The following is a 12,161-nucleotide window of genomic DNA, read 5'->3' on the forward strand; positions in this document are numbered from 1 at the left end:
CCCTGCACTAACCCCACAATCTCCTTAATCTCCCAAAATTCCGTCGATCCCCGTTGTGGGCGTATTTGCTGGCCGAGTCTCTCTTGGGCGGAGGAATCGCCAGACTTGCCACCCTCTGGGTGACGAAAACTACCCCCCCCCCCGCCCCCCCCACCACGTCAGCCCCCTCATTCTGGGACCCCCTGGTTCCAGAAACCTCCTCCCATCCCAACCTGATGACCCCCCCCCCCCCCCCAGCGATATTCCCAGTCTGCGCAACGCTGTACAGGCCCCAGGACAGGAGGAGGCCGTGGGTGTGACCCAACAGGACGGAGCTGGGGAGGGGGGGTCAGGGAGCAGGAGGCGGGAGGGTGTTAGGCGTCGGCCTCCCTGCCTGGCTCCCAGCGTTGTGTCTGGGGCTGTAATTGGCCTGAACTCTTCCCAGATCGGACATGCCAGCGGACAAAACATTTCCTGTTGTTCTGTCCCGGCTGTCTGGGGTTAGGGAAGTGAGGGGGGTGGGGGTGGGGGCGGGGGCGGGGGTGGAGGAGGGGAAATGGACGGGAGGAGTCACAGGCCTTCATTCCGTCCCTCTGGGCCTCCTGAAACGCAGATCTGAGGCAGGGAGGGTGAACGGGATCCTCCTGCCTGCTCCTCCCCCCTCAGCGGCGCTCTCCACCCCGCAGTCTGCGAGCTGCCCCGACAGTGGCTCGTGGTCCAGGGTCCCGGGCCCAGGATTGGGAGGGTGGGGAGGTTGGAATTGGGTCGAGGTCGCACTCCGTACTCAGCCCTTTCTCTCTCACCCTTCCCCACTCTCCTGATTATTCCCGGCAGGAGGAATCCATCCCGGAGCTGGAGATCGACGTGGACGAGCTGCTGGACTTGGCCAGCGACGAGGAGCGAGCCGCCAGAGTGAAGGTGAGTTTGCCTGTGGACCCGGCGGGGCCCGCTCCCCCTCAACCCACAAGACAAAGGAGCAGAAGTCTGCTCCATGAGCTAAACTAAAACTATTCCTATCCAGCCCCAATTCCCGGCCTTTTCCCCATATCCCTTGATACCCTGACTAATTAGATACCTACCAATCTCCTCCGTAAACACCCCCAATGATGGGGCCTCCACTGCTGTACGTGGCAAGGAATTCCATAAATCCACAACCCTCTGGCTAAAGAAATTCTCCTCATCTCTGTTTTAAACCAGTACCCTCTAATTCTAAGACTGTGCCCTCTGGTCCTGGATTCACCCACCAGGGAAACAGCTGAGCCACATCTACTCTGTCCAGTCCTTTCAACATTCGACGTGTTCCTATGAGGTCCCCTCTCATTCTTCTGTACTCCAGTGAGTACAGTCCAAGAGCCGACAAACGCTCATCATACGCAAGCCCTTTCATTCCGGGAATCATCCTCGTAAATCTCCTCTGAACCCTCTCCAACGTCAGCACATCCTTCCTAAGATGTGGGGCAGAATAGGCCCTGCGGCCCACCCTAATCCTTCTGCCTGCACAATATCCGTCTCCCTCCATTCCCTGCACATCTATGGGCCTCTTAAACCCCTCTATCGTACCTGCCTCCACCCCCACCCTGGCAGCACATTCCAGGCACCCACCGCTCTCTGTGTAAAAAAAACTTGCCCCGCACATCTCCTTTGAACTTTCCCCTTCTCAGCTTAAGTACATGCCCTCTGGTATTAGAGATCCCAACCCTGGGAAAAAGATACCGGCTGTCTACCCTATCTATGCCTCTCACAACCTTATAAACCTCTATCAGGTCTCCCCTCAGCCTCCGCCGCTCCAGAGAAAACCCAAGTGTGTCCAACCTCTTATAGCTCCTGCCCTCTGATCCAGGCAGCATCCTGGTGAACCTCTTCTGTACCCTCTCCAAAGCCTCCCCATCCTTCCTGTAATGGGGGTGACCAGAACTGAATGCAATACTCCAGATGCAGCCGAACCAATGTTTTATAAAGTTGCAACATAACTTCCCGGCCCCTGAACTCAGTGCCTCGACTAATAAAGGCAAGCGTGTCGTACGCCTTCTTTACCACCCTATCGACCTGTGTGGGAGCTCTGAGCTTGGAGCCCAAGGTCTCTCTGGCCAGGGTAAACGCCCTCCCGTGCCCCAAAGACATGCAGGTCAGTGGGTTAAATTGGCTGCTGTAAACTGTCCCCTGGTGTGCAGTTGGGGTGCTCTTGAGAGAGAACTCGACTGAAGGGCGATGTCAGTGGAAGCCCCTCCCTGGCGACTCAGACTAATTTCTCACCCCGCACCCCAACCCCCGTCGCCCCCGCTATCCGAGCAGTAACTAACCTTCCTTCTCCTCCTCCCCACAGGACCTCCTGATCGACTGCTACAAACCAACTGACGTGAGTATATTCTAAGTCTTGAAATGGGGTGGGTGGGGTGGGGGAAGAGCCAACAGATAAAATCTGGGACCCCTTCCCTTCCCACAACCCCCCCCCCCCCCCACCCCCAGGTTCAGGGCAAGAGATCCGGTTGGAGGTGGGGATGAGGAGTTGGGGGGGAGGGGGGGAAGACTTCAGAAGGTTACGAGGGTGCCTTTCTGCATTGCCTGTGGCGTCCCAAGTCTGGCGTGTCGGGGAGGGAAGGGGGGGGCACCCTGTGGCCAGTCTGTGCACAGCAAGAGCCCACTTCTTGCTAAGGGTGAAGCTTGGCCAGACGTGGTGGGGGGAAGAACACCCAAATTAGGGGCAGGGAGGTCACAGTGACTCGATCCTGCTCGATGAGATCTCGGTCAATCTATTCAATGCCTGCAGTTCCACATTCCCGCTGGATATTTAACCCCACCTTACCCTCACCCTCACTTATCTACCTCTGGTCCCGTTGCCCTCCGAGGATGAGAGCTCCAGAGACCCCGGTTCGATCCCGACCTCCGGCGCTGTGTGTGTGTGTTGTGGAGTTTGCACCTTGTCCCTATGGGTTTAACCCCCGGGTGCTCCGGTTTCCTCCCACATCCCAACGACGTGCGGGGTTAATTGTCCCGCAGTGTATGGGTGAGGGGTGGAATTCCGGGAGGGGGGAGCTGTAGGGTGAATAAAATGGGATGGGTGTATATAGGTGGCTGAGGGTCAGCACAGACTCAGTGGGCTGAAGGGTCTGGTTCCTGGCCCACGGAGATTTGGATCACAAGCTAAAGGTGGCCCCCCCCCCCACCCCCCCCCCCCCCCCCCCCCCCCGGTGCTGGGTTTTCCCACAAGGGGACACATCCCCTTCCGGATCTCGGACCCTTCCCACTCTTCCCAAGACCTTGCATGGAACCTCTCCTGCTCAGCCGCCAGGGAAGAGGAGCCAAACCCCACGGCCCAGAGGGAGCAGCTCGGAAGGGCCCAGAGTACGTCCAACTATGGAGAGAAGCAGAGGTGGTCCTGAGGCTCAGGGAGGCTGGAAAATAGATCGGAAGGGACCCCCACCCCCCACTGGAAGGGTGGGCTGCAGGAAGTGGTGGGACTGGGAGCTGCTCCTGGGCTGGGCTGGGGGATTGTCCTGGACTCAGAGAGATACAACAAGGAAGGAGGCCCTTCGGCCCACTGAACGTGATGACCCGCACCCACCCATTTACACTCGTCCTGCTTTGTTCTCCCCTTGTTCCCATCAATTACCCCCTAGTTTCTACCCCTCACCCACACACTGGGGGTGGGGCAATTAACCCACCAAGCCCACATTGGGATGTGGGAGGGAACCGGTCACAGGGAGAATGTGCAAACTCCACACACTCTCTCTCCCTCTCACACACGCACACACACACACACACACACACACACACACACACACACACACACACCCCACACTCTCTCACACACCCCACACTCTCTCTCACACACACACACACACACACACACGCACACCCCACACTCTCTCACACACACCCCACACTCTCTCTCACACACACACACACACACGCACACCCCACACTCTCTCACACACACCCACACTCTCTCACACACACCCCACACTCTCTCTCACACACACACACACACACACGCACACCCCACACTCTCTCACACACTCCCCACACACTCACACACACCACACACACACACACACGCACACCCACACTCTCTCACACACACACAGCGCCGGAGGTCGGGATCGAACCCGGGTCTCCGGCGCAATGAGGCGGCGGCTCTACCCACTGCCACCCTCATCTGGTCTGCGGGGCTAAATCTACCAGGGGAAGCTCCACAAATTGGGAGCGTTTCCTGGAAAACTAGGTTGAGGGAGGTGGAGGGAAGGGCGTTTTGACGCAGCGCTTGGGAAGCAGGAAGGATTCTGGACATTCCCATTGATGGGCAAGGGGGGGCTGGGTTAATTACAAGGGGAGTCAGATGGTGGCGAATGGCAGGAGGGGTGAATGGTCTCGTTGTGCTGGTTCCTGGGGCAGGGAGGGTGCTCGGGATGCGGCTCCATCTAACTTGTGGCTCTCTCTCTCTCTCTCCCCTTTTATTCCAGGAGTTTGTGAAGGAATTCTGAGCCGAATTCAAGGCATGCAGAAATTTAACACGCCCCAAAAATACAGCCCTCACCAGCCGAAGTGAAGGGGCAGGGGTGTGCTGGTGGCGGGGTGGTGGGGGGGGACTTGGAATGGGACGGATTGGGGATAGAGGGTGGGGAGGGGAGGGGTGGGGGCGGGGGGGGGGCTGGGGTGAGGTATTGGTGGTGGGACGTGAAGCAGAAGCACAACAGAAGCCCACAGGACTGGGCTCCTGAGGTTACTGGTGGAATCTTCCCATTCCCACACACACTGGCCCGGGAACGCCAGGGAAGGCCGTCATTTCTTCCGCTAATTCAGTGCCTCCTGTTTACGCCCGGAGGGTGTTATTTTTGCTGTAATTAATTTTATTAACGTGTAAACTGGTGGTTTTTTATATATATGAAAATGAATTAAAAACCTTTAGTTTAAAAAAAAGAGGAAGTGAAATCGGGAGTGAATCGGAAGCCAGATTTGCCTTGCTTCGCTTTCACATCCCATCGGGTGTCTTTTGCCACTGGTCGAGGGGTGGGGGGGGGGGGTTGGTGAGGGAGGTTGGGAGTGGAACAGAGGCTTCGCTGGGTCCCCAGGGCCAATCCTCGGCCACGGGTCACTGACAGGGTGGTCCCGGACCCCAACATGTCCACACACGGGGCGGGACAAACTTTACCCGCCCAAAGCAACAGTCAGGTGAAGCCTGGGGCCTGGATGGCCTGAGGACCCCAGGGTACACCAAGGACCGGGGCTCACACGTCCCCTCAAAGTCCCAGGCTCCATCCCCGGCCCTGCCCCCGGAGACGGTGGAGGAGGTACGACAGAAGTTCACTGGACTGGGGTCCCGAGGCTGTGGGATTCTTCCCATTCACGTGCATCTGTGGGGGGGGGGGGGGGTACAGTGACCGCGTGGGGAACAAACTGCCGGAGGGGCTCAGTGGGTCGGGCAGCGTCTGTGGAGGCGGAGGGATGGTTGACGATTCAGGTTGGGACCCCTGCGTCAGGACTGAGAGGGGGAAGAAGGGGAGGGAGGGGCCGGAGGTGATAGGTGGATTCCAGGTGAGGTGGGAGATGATGGACAGGTGGAGCACAGTGAGGGGTGGGGTTTAGAGACGGGGGCCGGAAGGGTAGGTGGATCCAGGTGAGGTGGGAGATGAGGACAGGTGGAGCACAGTGAGGGGTGGGGTTTAGAGACGGGGGGCGGAAGGTGATAGGTGGATCCAGGTGAGTGGGAGATGATGGACAGGTGGAGCACAGTGAGGGGTGGGGTTTAGAGACGGGGGCCGGAAGTTGATAGGTGGATCCAGGTGAGGTGGGAGATGATGGACAGGTGGAGCACAGTGAGGGGTGGGGTTTAGAGACGGGGGCTGGAAGGTGATAGGTGGATCCAGGTGATGTTGGGAGAGTGATGGACAGGTGGAACTGGGACGGTCCACAAGGACTTGAGGAACAACCCCTCATGTCCCACTTGGCGGCCGACAACCCAATGGTACGAATGTTGAATTTTCCGATTTCAAGGAACCCATAGCCCCCCCCTTCCCTCCCCATTAGATTCATCACACTCCCCCGCCCATCCATCCCTCACCTGGTTCCACCAATCACCTTCCAGCCCCCATGCCTAAACCCACCTCCTCCCCCACCTGCCCATCATCTCCCACCTCACCTGGTTCCACAATCACCTTCCAGCCCCATGCCTAAACCCGCCCTCCTCCCCCACCTGCCCATTCATCTCCCACCTCACCTGGTTCCACCAATCACCTTCCAGCCCCCATGCCTAAACCCGCCCTCCTCCCCCACCTGCCCATCATCTCCCACCTCACCTGGTTCCACCAATCACCTTCCAGCCCCCATGCCTAAACCCGCCCTCCTCCCCCACCTGCCCATCATCTCCCACCTCACCTGGTTCCACCAATCACCTTCCAGCCCCCCTGCCTAAACCCGCCCCTCCTCCCCCACCTGCCCATCATCTCCCACCTCACCTGGTTCCACAATCACCTTCCAGCCCCCATGCCTAAACCCGCCCCTCCTCCCCCACCTGCCCATCATCTCCCACCTCACCTGGTTTCCACCAATCACCTTCCAGCCCCTGCCTCGTCCCTCCCTCTCATTCCTGATGCAGGGTTCCCGACCCGGGACATCGACGACCCCTCTGCCTCCACAGGACGCTGCCCGACCCGCTGGCTTCCTCCAGCAGATTGTGTGTTGCTCCAGGTTCCAGCGTCCGCCGTCTCTCGTGACCCGACTGTGTGCGAGAAGTTTGGTAGCCCGTGTGCTTCACACGTGTTGCGTGTGCGTAATGTGTCGAGGCCTCGGTGCAGCGTGTGAATCCCACCCTGGCCTGTGGCCCATTGGCTGACTGGGGGAGCGCGGGGGTGCCGATTGGGAAAGGAATAGCCAATCGGCAGAGGACCCACAGGTGTCCAATCAGAGGAGAGAGGAGGGAGGGAGGAGAGGGAGGGGGGAAGGGGAGGGAGGGGGAGGGGGAGGGAAGGAGAGGGCGGGGGAGGGGAGGGGGGAGAGGGGGAGGGGAGGGGGAGAGAGGGAAGGGAAGGAGGAAGAGAGGGAGGGAAGGGGAGGGAGGGCTGATGGCAGGGTGGACGGGGAAGTAAGGAGAGGAGTGCGAGAGGGGAGGGGGGTGAGGAGTGGGGGAAGGAGTGGACAGAGGGAGGGAGGGGGCAAGGGCAGAGCAGTGGGGGGGGGGGACAGAGGTCACATACTTGACTCCTGGCTGCCCCCTCCCCCATGTTTAACCTTCACCAGGCCTGGAGTATCCTGTGCACAGGAGGCCGAGGCGAGGGGGGGGTGGTGGATGGAGGGAGGAGGTGGGGGCCACAAACACTCGGGCCTGGAGACAGACTGAAGCCTGCCGGCCGGGGTGCCGAGTCCTCCCCTCCCCCTCCATCCGCCACACTTCCTGCCAGCTGAGAGTCAATCAAGGCCTCTTTGTTGGAAGAGGGAGCAGCCGGCAGCTGTTGCTGCCTGCCATTAACTCCCCGACCACACAAGGAGCTCTTTGAGCCGAGGGGTTCTATTGTCAGGGGACCATTCCGCCCATCGAACGGCCGCTGTTAGACCCGGTGACAGGCGTCTCCGTGGTCACGGGGCCCACCGTAGGCCTGGTCTGCACGAGGCCTCGGACCGGTGTCCACGGGTTGGAAGTAGCTCCCCTCCTCGTCCCCGAGGCAGGGGTTTAGCCCAGAGGGGCAGCACATTCTGGGAGGCTGTACCGAGGGCACGGGAGGATTCCAGTGTCCCACCGCGACCAATCTCCGAGGACGCGAGGGCCGATGAACAGGCGGCTGAAGTGAAATAAAACCAGAGCCTTTCTTGGCCGGATCCAGCTCTGCCACTGGCCCAAAGGTCTCAAACAGGCCCCTGCCAGTTCCATAGGGATCGGAGTCCGGAATGGCTGAGGGTCGGGGAGGTTAGGTGACAGAAACAGGCTCTTCAGCCCTCTGCTTGGTGCTTGGGGGGGGGGGGTCTGTCCACACCCACCCTGTCTCCCCCCCCTCCCACCCCACCATCCCCCCAAGTCCCCCTCTCCAATACTCACCCACCGACCCCTCCCTGCTGGGACGGGGTTCCCCACTCCCTGCGTGCAGGGCTATCTCTCATGAATTCCTGGCCCCGGTTGATCGGGAACTGCCCTGGATTCCCGCCCCCTGCTTGTGGTCTCCACCGGGGGGCAGGAACACCATCCGCAGAGCCAACTCCTTCCTGGTAAGGGGTCCACCACTCAGAACCGTGCGCACGCTGTCTGTTTGGAGCTTGCAGGGGCTCTGTGACCGTGTGGGCTTCCCGATTTTATGGAACATGGAACAGTCCAGCACAGGAACAGGCCCTTTGGCCCACAATATCTGTGCTGAACACCATGTCAAATTAACTAAATCCCTTCTGCCTGTATGTAGCTATGCCTCTCCATTCCCCTGCACATTCATGTGTCTAACAGCCTCACTGTCTCTGCCTCCACCCACCACCCCTGCAGCCCGTTCCAGGCACCCACCGCTTTCTGTGGAAAAAACCTGGCCCACACATCTCCCTTGCACGTGCTGACGTTGGAGAGGGTTTTAGAGAAGATTCACTGGAATGATTCCAGGAACGAAAGGGTTAACATATGAGGAAGGTTTGATGGCTCTTGGCGGTACTCCTTGGAGTTCAGACGAACAAGGGGGGAACCTCATAGAAACATTTCGAATGTTAAAAAAGGCCTGGACAGAGTAGATGTGGCAAAGTTGTTCCCCTGGTAGGGAGTCTAGTACAAGAGGGCATGACTTCAGGATTGAAGGGCGCCCATTCAGAACAGAGATGCGGAGAAATTTCTTTAACCAGAGGGCGTGAATCTGTGGAATTTGTTGCCACAGGCAGCTGTGGCAGGTCAAGTCATTGTGTGTATTTAAGGCAGAGATTGATAGGTATCTGAGGTAGCCAGGGCATCAAAGGTTATGGTGAGAAGGTGGGGGAGTGGGGCTAAGTGGGAGAATATATCAGCTCATGATAGAATGGCGGAACAGACTCCATGGGCCGAATGGCCAACCTGCTTTGTCTTATGGTCTTAACTTGCCCCTCTCATCCTAAATCTATGCCCTCTGGTATTAGACATTTCCACCATGAACACAGATAGAAATCTGGTCGTCTCTCATAATTTTATAAACCTCTATCAGGTCTCCCCTCAGCCTCCGCCACTCCAGAGAAAACAACCCAAGTTTGTCAACCTCTCCTTATAGCTCATGCCTCTAATCCATAGCAGCATCCTGGTGAACCTCTTCTCCAAAGCCTCCACATCTTTCTTGTAATGGGGTGACCAGAGAACTGCACGCAATACTCCCAGTGCGGCCTTCACCACGTTTCTTCCCATGTTCCGACGACGTGTGGGGTTGGTGGGTTAATTGGCTGCTGTAAATTGCCCCCGGTGTGTGGGTGAGGGTAGAATCTGGGGGGAGTTGATGGGAACGTGGGGGAGAGTGAATAGGGTGATTGGTACGGGCTCTGTGGCCAAAGTTGTACCTCTCTGACTGTACAGTGTGTTGGCGAGACCTCACCTGGAGTACCAGGAACTATTTTTGGAGTCCATATTAATGGACCAGATCTACTTGCAATGGGGGCAGTGGCAGAGATGGGGGTTGGGAGCAAGGTGTTGATGTGTGGAGGGAAGGTGAAAGGTTGGGAGGTGATCTTATTGGGGTGTGTAATATCCTGAGGGGGCTTTGTTGAGAGGACGTCTGTCCTAGTGGGCGTATCTGGAACCTAGGCAGTTTAGACCATCCATTGCACTTTGGGAAGACAAACCAGGGTAGGACTTTCACAGTGAACGGTAGGGCCCTGGGGAGTGTTGTAGAACAGAGGGAGCTTACAGTACAAGTACATAGTTCCTTGAAGTGGCGTCGCAGGTAGACATGGTGGTGAAGAAGGCGTTTGGCGCGCTGGCCTTCGTCAGTCAGGGCACTGAGTATAAAAGTTGGGAAGGTTATGTTGCAGTTGTACAAATGTTGGTGAGGCTGCATTTGGAATAGTGCGTTCAGTTCGGTCACTCTGCTATAGGAAAGATGCCACTAAGCTGGAAAGAGTGTGGAGGAGATTTACGAGGATGTTGCCGGGACTCAGAGGGACTGAGTTATGGAGGTTGAGCAGGTTGGGACTCTCATTGAGTGTAGGAGAATGAGGGGTGACCTTATAGGGGTGTGTAAAATCATGAGGGGCATAGATAAAATGAATGCGCACAGTCTTTTCCCCAGCGAATCAAAAAACCAGAGGGCACAGGTTTAAGGTGAGAGGGGAGAGATTTAATAGGAACCTGAGGGGCAACTTTTTCACCCAGAGGGTGGTCAGTATGTGGACGAGCTGCCAGAGGAAGTGGTATGAGGCAGGTACAGTAAACAACATTAAAAGACATTTGGACAGGTCCATGGATAGGAAAGGTTTAGAGGGATATGGACCAAATTCAGGCAAATGGGGACTGGCTTAGGTGGGAATCTTGGTCGGCACGGACCGGTTGGGCAGAAGGGCCCGTTTGCGTGCGTATGAGACTATTTCAGATGGAGATACGAAGAGTTTCCACGAGAACCTTCAGTTCTCAGGAAAACCTCCATATCTCCAGGGAACGAGGGAGGCCGTGTCGGGGAGTTCAATCAACACCACCATCAGAGCCATTTTTTGGTTCGTGGGCTCTGGGGAACTGGCGCAAGATGGAGCCGAGGCCAAGATCCAATCTGCCACTTTTTTACTGAACGGTGGGACAGGCCCGAGGGGCCAAGTGGCCCAATTGGTGCTCCTCTGTTCCTATCACTGCCCTGGGACGTCATCTCTCGGAGACTGGGCCGGAACTGGGGCTTGGGACCTTCTTGCTGAGCATCATGTGGGCTGTGGCTTTCCTGTCCCAAGAGCAGGGCTGTGTGAGTAGCAGCAGGCGATGAGCGGATATCCCGTGACTCCACCATGTGTCAGCAGGAAATGACTTGTAGGCTGGGCTCCTGGGGCAAGGACTGATTCACTGGTGAAGTATTCACCAGACCACATGTTCCCGAGGTGCAGAGACCAGCAAAAACGTTTCCCCTGAACCGTCACACGCTCCTGGGGTCAGACACAGAATGAAGCTCCCTCCACATCGTCCCGTCACACGCTCCTGGGGTCAGACACAGAGTGAAGCTCCCTCTACACCGTCCCATCACACACTCCCAGGGTCAGACACAGAGTGAAGCTCCCTCCACACCGTCCCGTCACACGCTCCCGGGGTCAGACACAGAGTGAAGCTCCCTCCACACCGTCCCATCACACACTCCCAGGGTCAGACACAGAGTGAAGCTCCACACCGTCCCATCACACACTCCCGGGGTCAGACACAGAGTGAAGCTCCCTCCACACCGTCCCCATCACACACTCCCAGGTCAGACACAGAGTGAAGCTCCCTCTACACCGTCCCATCACACACTCCCAGGGTCAGACACAGAGTGAAGCTCCCTCCACACCGTCCCCGTCACACACTCCCGAGGAGACATTATGAGACTCCCACTCCCACTGTGTCCCAGTAGAACACACCCCATGGGTCAAAACAGATTCCATCTCCAAGCAGAGGTGGTCGCTATCCAGGTCGACAAGCAAGGTTTCTCAACGGTGAGAGAGAGCAACACGCTGACCCTCACTGGGGGACGGGTCCCACACGCACACACTGACCCTCACTGGGGGACAGGTAACTCTTCGAAAAGGGAACTCCCCACATTACCTTGACCCTACTGAAGAATGCTCAGTCATTAAGGGAGTACAGCTCCTGTGTCCTTGCTGGCAGTGTGTGCTACAGACTATTTTTCCCACACTTGGGCAGGGTTATGGACCAGTGGGGGACGGGAATAATTTTTAATGAGTAATTCACAAACAAAGATCAGGAGCTGGAAAATTGTTCCTGTTTACACTTATACAAGAAGATTGCAGTTTACAGACAGCCCCTAGCAGCCATCCGGTGGACAAGCCTGCTCCCTGCTGTCGGATCGAGTGAATGACAGGTGGGGATCTGCGCACAGACTGATCCCATGGAATTAATTCAGGAGGAACAAACCCTCCTCAGGGAATCAGCTTGCGGTGAACACCTCCCAAGGCAGGACTCTGTCTCAGCACGGAGTTTGGGCAGTTTGAAGCCGGAGAGAGGAGCAGAGGGGGTTTGGGAGGGAATCGCTCAACGGGACGCAAGCAGCTGCGGGAATGGGGGGGGGGGGGTCACA

General features: G+C 57.5%; 2 protein-coding genes across 5 annotated transcripts in view; both read right to left on the minus strand.

Annotated features, from left to right (window-relative positions):
• LOC127587099 (peptidyl-prolyl cis-trans isomerase FKBP2-like) overlaps nucleotides 1–12,161 on the minus strand; it is a 38,710-nt gene that overhangs the window by 18,192 nt on the left and 8,357 nt on the right. The gene's annotated exons all lie outside the window — the stretch shown is intronic.
• The window catches only part of LOC127587097 (serine/threonine-protein kinase D3-like), a 65,456-nt gene that overhangs the window by 7,794 nt on the left and 45,501 nt on the right, over nucleotides 1–12,161 (minus strand). The gene's annotated exons all lie outside the window — the stretch shown is intronic.

This window comes from Pristis pectinata, chromosome 38 (assembly GCF_009764475.1).
Source record: "Pristis pectinata isolate sPriPec2 chromosome 38, sPriPec2.1.pri, whole genome shotgun sequence".
Taxonomy (NCBI): Eukaryota; Metazoa; Chordata; class Chondrichthyes; order Rhinopristiformes; family Pristidae; genus Pristis; species Pristis pectinata.